We start from the raw sequence: 13362 nt of genomic DNA, 5'->3' as shown, positions 1-13362 counted from the left end.
TGGCATTAAGGGTAAATATTAAGATTAGTGATCGGAGCTTGCCCCACCTTTACCACGAGTTGCCCTGGTCTTGCACTATCTGTAGGATCAGTTAGACTTGCATCAATTGCAGGCGCAAACTTGACTTTTTGTCTGTTTGCTTACTTGGGAAATGGAGTAAAACCAAGTTTAAAATTGCTTGGTATCTTTAACATAATTTTGCCCAAGGTAAAAATACTTTCTACATATATATATATATATATATATATATATACACACATAATACACCCATCATGCCGCTTCGGCAGTAACATATATATATACACACATAATACACCCATCATGCCGCTTCGGCAGTAACAACAATAAACGTTTTCATATTACCAAGTCAATTTAGTCTTTCAATAAAAGATTCTTTATAAGCATAACTAAAAGGAAACTTTCTGGAATCCTATTGCTGTCCTAAGTCACTCTTTTTTCCTTATCTGATTCATCAAATGAGTTGTTAACCATTTCGTTTTTGTCCTGCTTGTTGAGCGCTCAAATAGTAAATACTTTTTTTTTTTCTATTTGGTATCGCTCGGCTTCTAGTCATTTAATTGATTATATATATATATACACAGGGTGGCCATAAATAACTTTTCCTCTTTGGAGGCATCTGTAGCTAAAACCAATAAACGGAATGAGACCAAATTTTATATTGAAACTTTTGAATGCATGGGGAGATGATTTCTGCAAAAAAAAAAAAAAAAAAGATTTACTACGAAAAGTCGCCAATAGGGGAAATTTTGGCGCTGGCGGAGCCGAAAACAAGCGGATAATTACATTAAGGGCAGATAAAATGGAATAATAACATTTTGACGGTGTAAGCGACAGTCGCGTCACTCATTCGCTTACACGCGTCACTGGCACTGCTTTCCGTCCTCTACCAGGTCTAACTCCTAGTGATCCAGTTTCTTCAAACTTCTTAATCATAGCTCTCAGTGCTACAGTTGACATAGGACCTGTACGCAGGTTATGAAGCCTTCTAAATTCCCGAAGGGCCGCTAAGGCAGTGCACTGTTTAAGGTAAAACAACTTAGCAAGTAAAGCACGCTGAGGCAAGGTGGGACGCATATTGAGCATAATTCGTCAGTCATTCGAAACCTAAACGTTCCCAGTCCCTTTTTAAGTGGAATTGGTGGCGCTGCTGTCATGTACGCATAGTAAAATTTGCATAATCCTTTTTACCTGTGTTTACTGCAAATATTTGACTGCTTTCGACTCCGTCAGCGCCAAAATTTCCTCTATCGGCGACTTTTGGTACTAAATCTTTTTTTCGCGGAAATCATCTTCCCATGCCTTCGAAAGTCTCAATATATAAAATGTGGTCTCATTTCTTGTATTAGTTTTAGCTACAGATACCTCCAAAGAGGGAAAGTTAATTTATGGCCACCCTGTATATATATATATATATATATATATATATATATATATATATATGTAGAAAGTATTTTACCTTGGGTATAATAAATGTTAAAAATACCAAGCAATTTTAAACCTGGTTTTACTCCATTTCCCAAGTAAGCAAACAGACAAACAAATCAAGTTTGCGCCCGCAAGTGATGCAAGTCTAGCTGATCCTACATCCTACCAGAACAAGTTACCTTATGGTAACTTGTTCTGGTAAAATACTTATAAGCTCTGTATTACTAAATCTTGGTATTTCTAGCCTGGCTCCCACTGATGAGACCTCAATAAAGGTCGAAACCGGTCTGGGTAGTGGCCCGTTGCCTTTAATACAAAACATCATACATCCCCTTCTTGGGAGATGTGTTTTGGCATTAAGGGTAAATATTAAGATTAGTGATCGGATCTTATGCCACCTTTACCACGAGTTGCCCTGGTCTTGCACTATCTGTAGGATCAGTTAGACTTGCATCAATTGCAGGCGCAAACTTGACTTTTTGTCTGTTTGCTTACTTGGGAAATGGAGTAAAACCAAGTTTAAAATTGCTTGGTATCTTTAACATAATTTTGCCCAAGGTAAAAATACTTTCTACATATATATATATATATATATATATATATACACACATAATACACCCATCATGCCGCTTCGGCAGTAACATATATATATACACACATAATACACCCATCATGCCGCTTCGGCAGTAACAACAATAAACGTTTTCATATTACCAAGTCAATTTAGTCTTTCAATAAAAGATTCTTTATAAGCATAACTAAAAGGAAACTTTCTGGAATCCTATTGCTGTCCTAAGTCACTCTTTTTTCCTTATCTGATTCATCAAATGAGTTGTTAACCATTTCGTTTTTGTCCTGCTTGTTGAGCGCTCAAATAGTAAATACTTTTTTTTTTTCTATTTGGTATCGCTCGGCTTCTAGTCATTTAATTGATTATATATATATATACACAGGGTGGCCATAAATAACTTTTCCTCTTTGGAGGCATCTGTAGCTAAAACCAATAAACGGAATGAGACCAAATTTTATATTGAAACTTTTGAATGCATGGGGAGATGATTTCTGCAAAAAAAAAAAAAAAAAGATTTACTACGAAAAGTCGCCAATAGGGGAAATTTTGGCGCTGGCGGAGCCGAAAACAAGCGGATAATTACATTAAAGGCAGATAAAATGGAATAATAACATTTTGACGGTGTAAGCGACAGTCGCGTCACTCATTCGCTTACACGCGTCACTGGCACTGCTTTCCGTCCTCTACCAGGTCTAACTCCTAGTGATCCAGTTTCTTCAAACTTCTTAATCATAGCTCTCAGTGCTACAGTTGACATAGGACCTGTACGCAGGTTATGAAGCCTTCTAAATTCCCGAAGGGCCGCTAAGGCAGTGCACTGTTTAAGGTAAAACAACTTAGCAAGTAAAGCACGCTGAGGCAAGGTGGGACGCATATTGAGCATAATTCGTCAGTCATTCGAAACCTAAACGTTCCCAGTCCCTTTTTAAGTGGAATTGGTGGCGCTGCTGTCATGTACGCATAGTAAAATTTGCATAATCCTTTTTACCTGTGTTTACTGCAAATATTTGACTGCTTTCGACTCCGTCAGCGCCAAAATTTCCTCTATCGGCGACTTTTGGTACTAAATCTTTTTTTCGCGGAAATCATCTTCCCATGCCTTCGAAAGTCTCAATATATAAAATGTGGTCTCATTTCTTGTATTAGTTTTAGCTACAGATACCTCCAAAGAGGGAAAGTTAATTTATGGCCACCCTGTATATATATATATATATATATATATATATATATATATATATATGTAGAAAGTATTTTACCTTGGGTATAATAAATGTTAAAAATACCAAGCAATTTTAAACCTGGTTTTACTCCATTTCCCAAGTAAGCAAACAGACAAACAAATCAAGTTTGCGCCCGCAAGTGATGCAAGTCTAGCTGATCCTACATCCTACCAGAACAAGTTACCTTATGGTAACTTGTTCTGGTAAAATACTTATAAGCTCTGTATTACTAAATCTTGGTATTTCTAGCCTGGCTCCCACTGATGAGACCTCAATAAAGGTCGAAACCGGTCTGGGTAGTGGCCCGTTGCCTTTAATACAAAACATCATACATCCCCTTCTTGGGAGATGTGTTTTGGCATTAAGGGTAAATATTAAGATTAGTGATCTGATCTTATGCCACCTTTACCACGAGTTGCCTTGATCTTGCACTACCTGTAGGATCAGCTAGACTTGCATCACTTGCAGGCTCAAACTTGACTTGTTTGTCTGTTTGCTTACTTGGGAAATGGAATAAAACCAGGTTTAAAATTGCTTGGTATCTTTAACATAATTATACCCAAAGTAAAAATACTTTCTACATATATATATATATATATATATATATATATATCTGGAGAAGGAGCAGGATATTATCTGGAGAAGGAGCAGGAGAAGAGATGCTTCTTTCCTGCTCTAAAGAATATAAATATATATATATATATTAATGTAGCAATTTCGATAACTGGTTAGATATCCTGTCACTGACGCCCTTGGCAGTTGCCTCAGTGCTACAGGCCTCTTCCTACGCCACTGGATGTAGGCACAGCTCTTTTAGCCCTAACTAACGTTTTCTTCTTATTTTTTTTTTTTAAATCGTTAGGCAGTCTATTTCTATGCTTATTCATCTCCTCGTTGAATTAATTCAGAGCTACTGATGGTTTTAAAAACTTTTGAGGGAGAGTATGGTAGATTCTGAAGCTATCTCGTGAAGTGAGCATAAACCCTTCTGTTGTGTACTGACGATTTATCTGGAGAAGGAGCAGGAGAAGAGATGCTTCTTTCCTGCTCTAAAGAATTCAGAAAGCTACAGGGAAAAAGGCACGGAGGGATTTCTCTAGTTCAGTGACTGGAATCGAAGTTATATCGTTTTCTTTTGGCATTCTATCCTTTTACAGTTTTGTTTTGTAAGGTGTTTCAGTGTCCTCTTAGCAACCTCATAGATGCCAGACAGGAGAAGTGGTTACAGGTTCACTTCTAAATTCGACTCGTCTATTTAGAGCAACTTTGATGCTATTTATTTATTTATTTATTTATTTCTAGTGGGTTCTCAAATAGTCGATCATTGTTGCAGTAAGTAGAGGATTTTTTTCCCACCTAAATTAATCCTAGAACTCGTACAATATCACAGGATAATTCTACCAAGACGGTAGATAACGACTAATTCTTGTGTCGCTTTTGTCTATGCAGCTTAAATTAATGGATGTAGCGGTTCCGAGACAAATATACTTCTAGGAAAGAAGCATAACTGATTTACATATTAAATTTATAAAGAAAAACAAACTTTTATGGAAGTTCTGAGGTTCGTTATCCGCAAATTTGTATGTATACCGGATGTTATTATTATTATTTTTTATATACTGAAATGCAGAAATATGTTATAGTTCATCTGCAATATTTACTTATTGAAAATTTCATCATGGAGAACCCTGACTTTTGCTTACAATGAAATCCCTCTATGCGTGCAGTAGTGTGCTATAGAATTAAATTAAAATATATCTGAAAAAAAAATGATTATATTAAAATGAGATAACATATAAAATTATTTTACACAATTCTGGATGACAATTTCCCAGACTTTAGGGACAGTAAGAACATCACGGTTCAAATTAGGTCAGTGACGTTGCTCCTCCGAAGGTTCTTTAAACCAAGAATTGGAAATTATCAAAAATACAGCCATACAAAATGGATACAATTCAAAAACAACGCAAAAAATTATCAGTCACTTCCCCGCACATCAACTTATACAAGAACAAACTCGTAGGATTCCCATACCGTATGTCACAGTCATCTCCGAACGTCTTTCAAAAATTATGAAGAAATATAAATTAGCTGCTACCTACAAAACCAATCAACCAAATCCACAATTGGTTACATTCTCCTAAAGACATACTCTCACCTCTTATGTTACCTGGTGTGTACGAGGTCCCATGCTCCTGTAAATTGTCCTACTATGGACAGACAGGTAGATCCATTAACAAAAGTATTTCAGAACATCAAGACCATATCCGTCTCACCAAAGCCCAGAAATCTGGCCTCGCACAGCACGGATTTGAAAACCAAAAGCATAGAATCCATTGGAAGAAAACCAAACTTCTACATAGGTCTTCATATAAATATGAACGTTTATATAAAGAAAGTGCTGAAGCCCTACGTCACAGACCTAATTTGAACCGTAATGACGTTCTTTCTATCCCTAAAGTCTGGGAAATTGTCATCCAAAATTGTGTAAAATAATTTTATATGTTGTCTCATTTTAATGTAATCTTTTTTATTTTTTTCAGATATATTTTAATTTAATTCTATAACATGCTACTGCACGCATAGATGGATTCCATTGCTATTTACATGAGGTTGACAGCTGATTAATATTCGCACTGTTAAGCACAAAAAATCTTTCTTTCCCCTTTCCTTGGGGGGGGGGGATGATGTCACTTCTATGCTGGAAAGTGGACTATGATGCAGTAGTGAGAGAGAGAGAGAGAGAGAGAGAGAGAGAGAGACACCGAATTTCAGTTCCAAATGGTTGAAAATAAGTCAACGAACATCCCCATGTGCAAGGTGCATCGTGCTATGTATCAAGTCACGTATTTGTAGCCAGTAAGAATTGGAGGAATATGATGCTCCTAAGTCAGTGTAACTGTGTCCGGGTTAAATGGCTGTGAAAAGGGAACTGACGAATTTGAAAGACTCGTGATAGGATGCCATGTTGCAGGCGTGACTGTTCGACAAATTTTTGATAATTTAGACCATCTTTGATCAACAATCAGTGATACCATACCGAGATGGAAATGCAGGAAGTCAACTGCAAGTGCTACCCGTAGTGGACAACACATCACACTCACCGAACGTGACCGTAGGGTGCTAAGAAGTATAATATGTAAAAAAAGCCATTCGTCGGCCGAAAAAACGTTGAATGAGGATTTCGCGCATCGACTGGAACACGAATCTGCACAAAAACATTCAGAACCGAGACTCACAACGTGGGTTTCCATGGTAGGTCCACAATATGCAAACCCCGCATTACCTGAACCAACATACATGCAGCATTGTCTTCAGTGGTGCATAGAGCGTGTGGTGAAAGTGGGACGTGGAAGCTTGGAAAGCTGTGTTATTGAGCAATGAATCACACTTTGCCCTCTACCGAGCAGATGGACGGGTGTGAGGTGGCGGATGTCGGGCGAACGTCTCATACCAGAATGCATAACGCCAACTATGAAATTCGGAGGTGGCTGTGTGATGGTGTGATCCTGTTTTTCCCAGTTTAGCCTTGGACCTCTTTTGTAGTGTCACGAACATTGAACTCCGAGAGGTTTCTGGACAATGCAATGCTTTCTACTTTGTGGCGTTTCTACGGAACTGACCACATTAATGAACTCGTTCTATTAATCAGATATGACACCAGCAAAGTTTTTTCTCCCCGAAATTGAAAAGATGCCGGTTTTATTCTGCATTAAGAGTGTGACCACCAAACTCAACTCGTTATATTTTTAGAAGCATATCAGCGATATTTTGAATACTTGTATGAACGTTTGAAAACGTTGTATTGAGTTAAGGGAAGAATATATTAAAAAGTAATAAATGATTGATCTTCCTCTAGTTCAGCAAGGCTTGTGTAACTCAATGGAAGTGACGCTTGCGTCCTCTGTGCTTGGTCGCTCGAAGTCAGACTTAAATTATGCCATAAAACTATATTTTATTATACATATAATAAATCAAAATGCAGCCCCTCTGATTAGTCGACCTTGTGCGGTGAACAACCTGCACGCGGCGAACTTGCTCGTAATCTACTTCTAAAAATGATGAAGGAGATATAACCGAAATATCAGACAGCTCTCTGTCTCAGAAAAATTGTGTCGTACGCAACAGAACTTTTTCGAATAGTATAATGGTAGCAGTGAAGTTGCTGTGTCATTTTGAGACTAATCATTCTGAGTACTAAAGGGAACGTAATTGCATATTTTAAACGTAAACGTGATGAACTATTAATTCAAGTCTAGTCGCCGACTGGAGGAACTTTTTCTAAGCCTTTCTTCGATCGATTCCCTAGTCACGGGAAAGCGTGTTTTTCCTCCCGGAAACTTCGGTTCTTTATCCCGTAAAATCAAGAAAATCGACCATAGTACCCACATTATTTCAAACAGTAACATACCTTGTTAGAGTTAGGCACCAAAAGATGGTAGCACTTATTTGCCAGCCTCTTCATCGGTGGTTGCTAAAATTAGTGATAGATATTGGCCAGCTATCACTGATTGGCTACTGGTGGAGATTGAACTGCCCTCAGTCTCCAAAAGCTAGATAGGGTATAAAGGCCTCGCCTACTCCCTATAAGGGAATAAAAGGCATTAGCTGATTTATTATTATTATTATTTATTCTACAGATTTTTTCTCGTTATTAACGGACTCACTGTGTAGGAGTTCGGTCTGGTTGAACGAGTGGCTAGCATATCCGCTCTGCAGGCAATAAGCGGCCGGTGTAGGTGTCCTCCCTCTGTGAATTTTTGGACTCCCTGGAGGTGTCGTCTATTAATAATAATAATAATAATAATAATAATAATAATAATAATAATTCATCCTAATATGCGTTTCATAAAAAAAAAAAAAACATGGCTAATTCCTAGTTTTCGGCTATCTAGATCTGATGACGTTTTAAACGAAATTGTCAGCACCAGTCATGTACGCTGCTGGATTTTCATGTATTATTATTATTTTTTTAAAAAAGTTTACAAACGTTTAAATCAGCAACAACATAAAGAAGATCTTATCATAAACGGTCTTCCTGAAACTGCACCTACAGAAAACCTCAGAGACGTAGTTTTAAAATTAGGCCATGCAATTGATATCCCCCTACAGCTTAAACATTCAGACCGTAAATCGGATTCCTAGGAAGAGCAAAACTCAAAGCTTGCCACAACCTGCATCAGTCATAGTTCGTCTTACAAGCAAGTCGACAAAACACAATCTCATAAAAGCCAACAGACAGGAAAAAACAAGTTGCCAAAGACTTGGAACGCACTGCAAGACAATACACCAATCTTCCTATCCGAATATTTAACACTATTCAACCAGAATCTGTTGTACCAAGCAAGTAAAAAAAACAAAAACAGAAAAAAATTACCAATTTTTGTGGATCAGAGATGCCAAGATATTCATGAGGAAGTCACAAACTTCAAAGCCGATACATATTAAAAGAAAAAAAAATTTCTCCTAATTAGTTCAAAAAGAAGACCACATTAAAAAAAACCCAATCAAGACAGATGTAATAACACCAGAATATATCGGCAATTTCATTTTGATCAGACCTTTCAGATCATTCATTTGACCTCCCAAACATCAGCCTACTTCCATCTTCCTACTTCTAACACACCAACCAAATAAAAAAAAAATCTAAAAAAAAATCAGCTAACACCTTTTTTGTTCTTGTATAGGGAGTAGGCAAAGCCGTTTTTTAGCCCTGACCAGTGTCATCCTCAGATAAGCTAATTAAACATCTTCGAAGATGTAAGCTAAGACATCATCTCCACCGAGATCAACAAAAAAAATAATAAAAAGAAAGAAAGAAAGAAATAATTTATTACATTGAAAAAAAAAAAAATATATATATATATATATACATATATATGCATGTATGTAATTTCCCTGCATGTACTTGTATGTCCAAAAAAATATTTAAAAAAAATATGTTAGCAATATGTGTAAACACCTGTATGCAGATTAGTGTGCTAGTAAATATTGTAAATACTATATGTGAATAATAATAAAGTTTGATTGATAAAAAAAATTATTATTATTATTATTATTCTCAGGCGCGGTCTACACAAACACATCAAACAGCCCCCTAACAAAATTAAAACTACTGCATAGAAAAATCGTGTCAACAGTGATTTGGTAACCTTATACACAGTAGCCACATACACAGAATCCAGCATTAAAAATCTGAAACACTACATAATGTTACTAAGAAATTACTTCAACATCACCTATTGCAACAACAGAGACACATAGCGCATAACACGACCCACAACAACTCCTTACATCCCTAGACCCTTCAGCAACTCATACGATTCTTTTGTGAGATCGCATCTGATACCCACGCTACTCAACAACCTGCCAAGAAATTTAAAACACATAGACAACTTACAGAACATTAAAACAAGAACTCTGGAAACTATACCAACACAGTTAATATAGCATTAACACTTATATATACATGACAAATCACCAGCATCCAACACCTGTATTCCATCCATAAGTAGTACCAAACAACATAAATAGTGAAGGCTAATCCTACTCCCTTCATAAATGCTAACCCTAGCTTCCAAGTAGGGGGGGGGGAGATTAGTCTGCCTCACTGAAATAATCCTCATAATCATAGATTGCAAATTATTGTAGTGTATATGTCAATATGGTGTATAATAATAAATGATAATACTGAATATGAAAAAAAATTTATGTTCGTTTATATTGAAATTATTATATAAAGAAATTATATAATTTCTTATTGTATATATAGAGTGTAAAAATGCAAAAATAATCTGTAATAATTTTAATGATTACATATTTTTACTTATTATATATAGATTAAACAATGACACTTATTACAGAAGTGTGATTGTTTAACAATTGACAATGCCATTGATATATCTTCTTCTTCTTCTTAAGTATTCTGCAATTTAGCAGGTTCTTTGTATAGTACTAAAAACTTTCCTTCCATCTCTTCTGTTCTGATCCTTCTCTTTCAAGGTTGTGTACCCGTCTCCATTCAACGTATCATCTTGCATTGTTTTCCTTACTCTTCCTCTGGGTCTTTTTCTGTCTATTTTTCCTTTGATGGCATCTCTGATGATTCCATTTACTCTCAGAATATGTCTGATCCAGTTTCCCTTGCTTCTTTTTATCCTTTTTAACATACTTCCTTCTTCTTCTATTCTTTTTAGGATCTGTCCATTTGATTTTTTCTATCCTTCTCCAAATTGACATCTCAAAGCTTTCCAAAATCTTAATTTCTTCTTTCTTCAATGTCCAAGTTTCAGTCCCAGAGAGGGCAACTTTCCACAGATAAATTTATAAGTCTTTTCTTTAGGTTTGTCCATTTTACTTCTGAATAAATTCCGTTTTCTATTAAAGGCATCTCTTCCTATCGCTGTTCTTGCTTTTATGTCAGTTTTACATCTTCCGTCACTGCTAATCACACTTCCTAGATATTTAAATGTCTTTACTTGATTCAGTTTTTTCCCATTTATTCTGATATCCATATTTGTCTCTTTCCTTGCTATTTTCATTACCTTTGTGTTTTTCTTATGTTAATTTTCATTCCATAATCAATACAGGATTCCTGTAATCTGTTCAACAGATGTTGTTGTCATGTTTCAGTATTTGATAATAATGCCTTGTCATTTGCATATCGTATTGCAAATATCTGTCATCTCTAATCTTTATTTGTTCTTCTGCATTCTCCAGAGCTTCTTTTAACATTGCTTTGGAATACATATTAAACAAAACTGGTGAAAGAACTGCCTTGTCTTACTCCTTATCCAGTGATACATGGTTCTGTTGTGCCATATATATCTGTCACCATACCAGTTTGTCCCATGTCCTTGTATTTGTCATATCCCCATGTGCTCTCGAGGGTATAGAGGTCTGACATACGTCAGTGTAGAGCCTGAAGTTAACCTTGTGAGAATGGCCAGTCCTTAGCAGAGTGACAACAGCATCGAACAATTGGTGCATTCCAACTACTAACCGCGCTCATACTTGCTTGACTTGCGTGAGCCTTTAGTAGCGCAGACTCTACCAATCGGCCAACCTTTGCTGGTAGTTTGTCCCATGCAGAGTGAAATAATTAGCCTTCTGCCTTTCCAGTCTATACCAATCTTTTCCATTACTTCCACCATCTTACCCCATTGATATATATACAGTGGAACCGCGGTTGTCGGACGAGTCCTATCTCGAACAGATCGGTTCCCGAACATATTTTCCGAACAAAAAACGCTCGGTTTCCGAACAGCATACCAGCAACCACGTTTTCGGCTGTAAGGCGGGAAAGGCACATCAGTTACGTGTCAGCCTCCGCTCAGTGCAGACACATGCTCAAATATGCAGTGAGTTTTCTTGATTTTCTTTGTGTTTTGTTGTTTTTTTCATAAATTATTATTAAATAAGCCGCCATGGGGCCGAAGAAGAATAGTGACAGCAGCAAAACGAAAAGAAAAGTTGTTAGAACCACGATAGAGGTGAAAAAAGAAATTATATCCAAACATGAAAATGGCGTTCTTGTCTCGGATCTTCCTATGCAGTTCGGTATGGCGAAATCAACGATCTGTACAATACTTAAAAATAAAGAGGCGATCAGTGGAGCTGATGTTACAAGAAAAGTAAAAGTTCTTACTAAGCAAAGGTCACAGACGATCGAAGAAGTGGAAAAATTGTTGCTGATTTCGATAAACGAGAAACAGTTAGCTGATGATAGTGTTTCTGAGGCTATAATTTGTGAAAAAGCAAGGCGATTACATAACGATCTGTTAAAGAAAAACTCTGGTACGAGTGCTGATACTGATGTGTTTAAAGCTAGTAGAGGGGTTCGAGAAATTTAGGAGGAGAAACAGCATACATAGTGTGGTTAGGCATGGGGAAGCTGCGAGTTCGAACAAAGACGCTGCTGAAAAATATGTGCAAGAATTTAATGACTATGTAATGGCTGAGGGTTTTATTACCCAATAAGCGTTTAACTGTGATGAAACCGGCCTATTTTGGAAACAAATTGCCAAAGAGGACCTACATCACTTAGGAGGAAAAAGCTTCGCCAGGACACAAACCAATTAAGGACAGGCTGGCTCTTTTGCTATGTGGAAATGCAAGTGGGGACTTCAAGGTCAAGTTAATGCTTGTGTACCACTCTGACAATCCGAGGGTGTTTAAGAAAAATAACATGATTAAAATTAATTGTCTGTTATGTGGAGAGCTAATAGTAAGGCTTGGGTAACCAGTCAATTGTTTATTCAGTGGATCCATGAAGTCTTTGCCCCAACTGTGAGAAAATACCTTCAAGAAAAAAAAATTGCCAATTAGCTTTCTTGTGATGGACAATGCTCCTGCTCACCTTCCAGGCTTGGAGGACAAGTTAGTGAAGGAGCTTGATTTTATCACAGTAAAGTTCCTGTGACCTAACACAACTTCTCTAAGACCAGCAGGTCATTTTGAACTTTAAGTAACTCTACACCAAAACACTGTTTCAAAGGTGGTTTGAAGTGACCTCTGATCCAGAATTAACATTCAGAGAATTCTGGAAAAATCACTTCAACATCCTCCACTGCTTAAGTATCCTTGACAAAGCCTGGCGCAAGTGATGCCCAACTGTGTAGCAGACAGAAACATTGAGGCTGAGCATGTTGCTCTTATCGATGATATTGTGTCTCTGGGCAAAAGCATGGGCTTAGAAGTTGACAATGCTGATGTGGAGGAGTTAGTGGAAGATCACAGGAATGAGGTCACCATGGAAGAACTGGAACACCTTCAGAAGGAGCAGCAAAAGACGAGGTGGAGGAAATGTCTTCAGACACAGAGGAAGGAAGGATGTTGCTAGTTCTTTGATCAAAGAAATGTGTGCGAAATGGGATGAGGTGCAAAGTTTTGTGGTAAGATGTCACCCTCACAAAACTGTAGCAAACATCATAAACTTTTCAATGACAGTGCCATGTCTCACTTCAGTAACATTTTAAAACGCAGGCGAAAACAAATCTCATTAGACAGGTTTTTAGTGAGACAAAGTTTTGTGGAAAGATGTCACCCTCACAAAACTGTAGCAAACATCATAAACCTTTTCAATGACAGTGCCATGTCTCATTTCAGAAACATTTTAAAACGCAG

The sequence above is a fragment of the Typopeltis vanoorti genome, chromosome 23, assembly GCF_054136105.1.
Source record: "Typopeltis vanoorti isolate ZY-2024b chromosome 23, IOZ_Tvanoo_1.0, whole genome shotgun sequence".
Taxonomy (NCBI): Eukaryota; Metazoa; Arthropoda; class Arachnida; order Uropygi; family Thelyphonidae; genus Typopeltis; species Typopeltis vanoorti.
Note: the sequence above shows the minus strand (reverse complement) of the source record.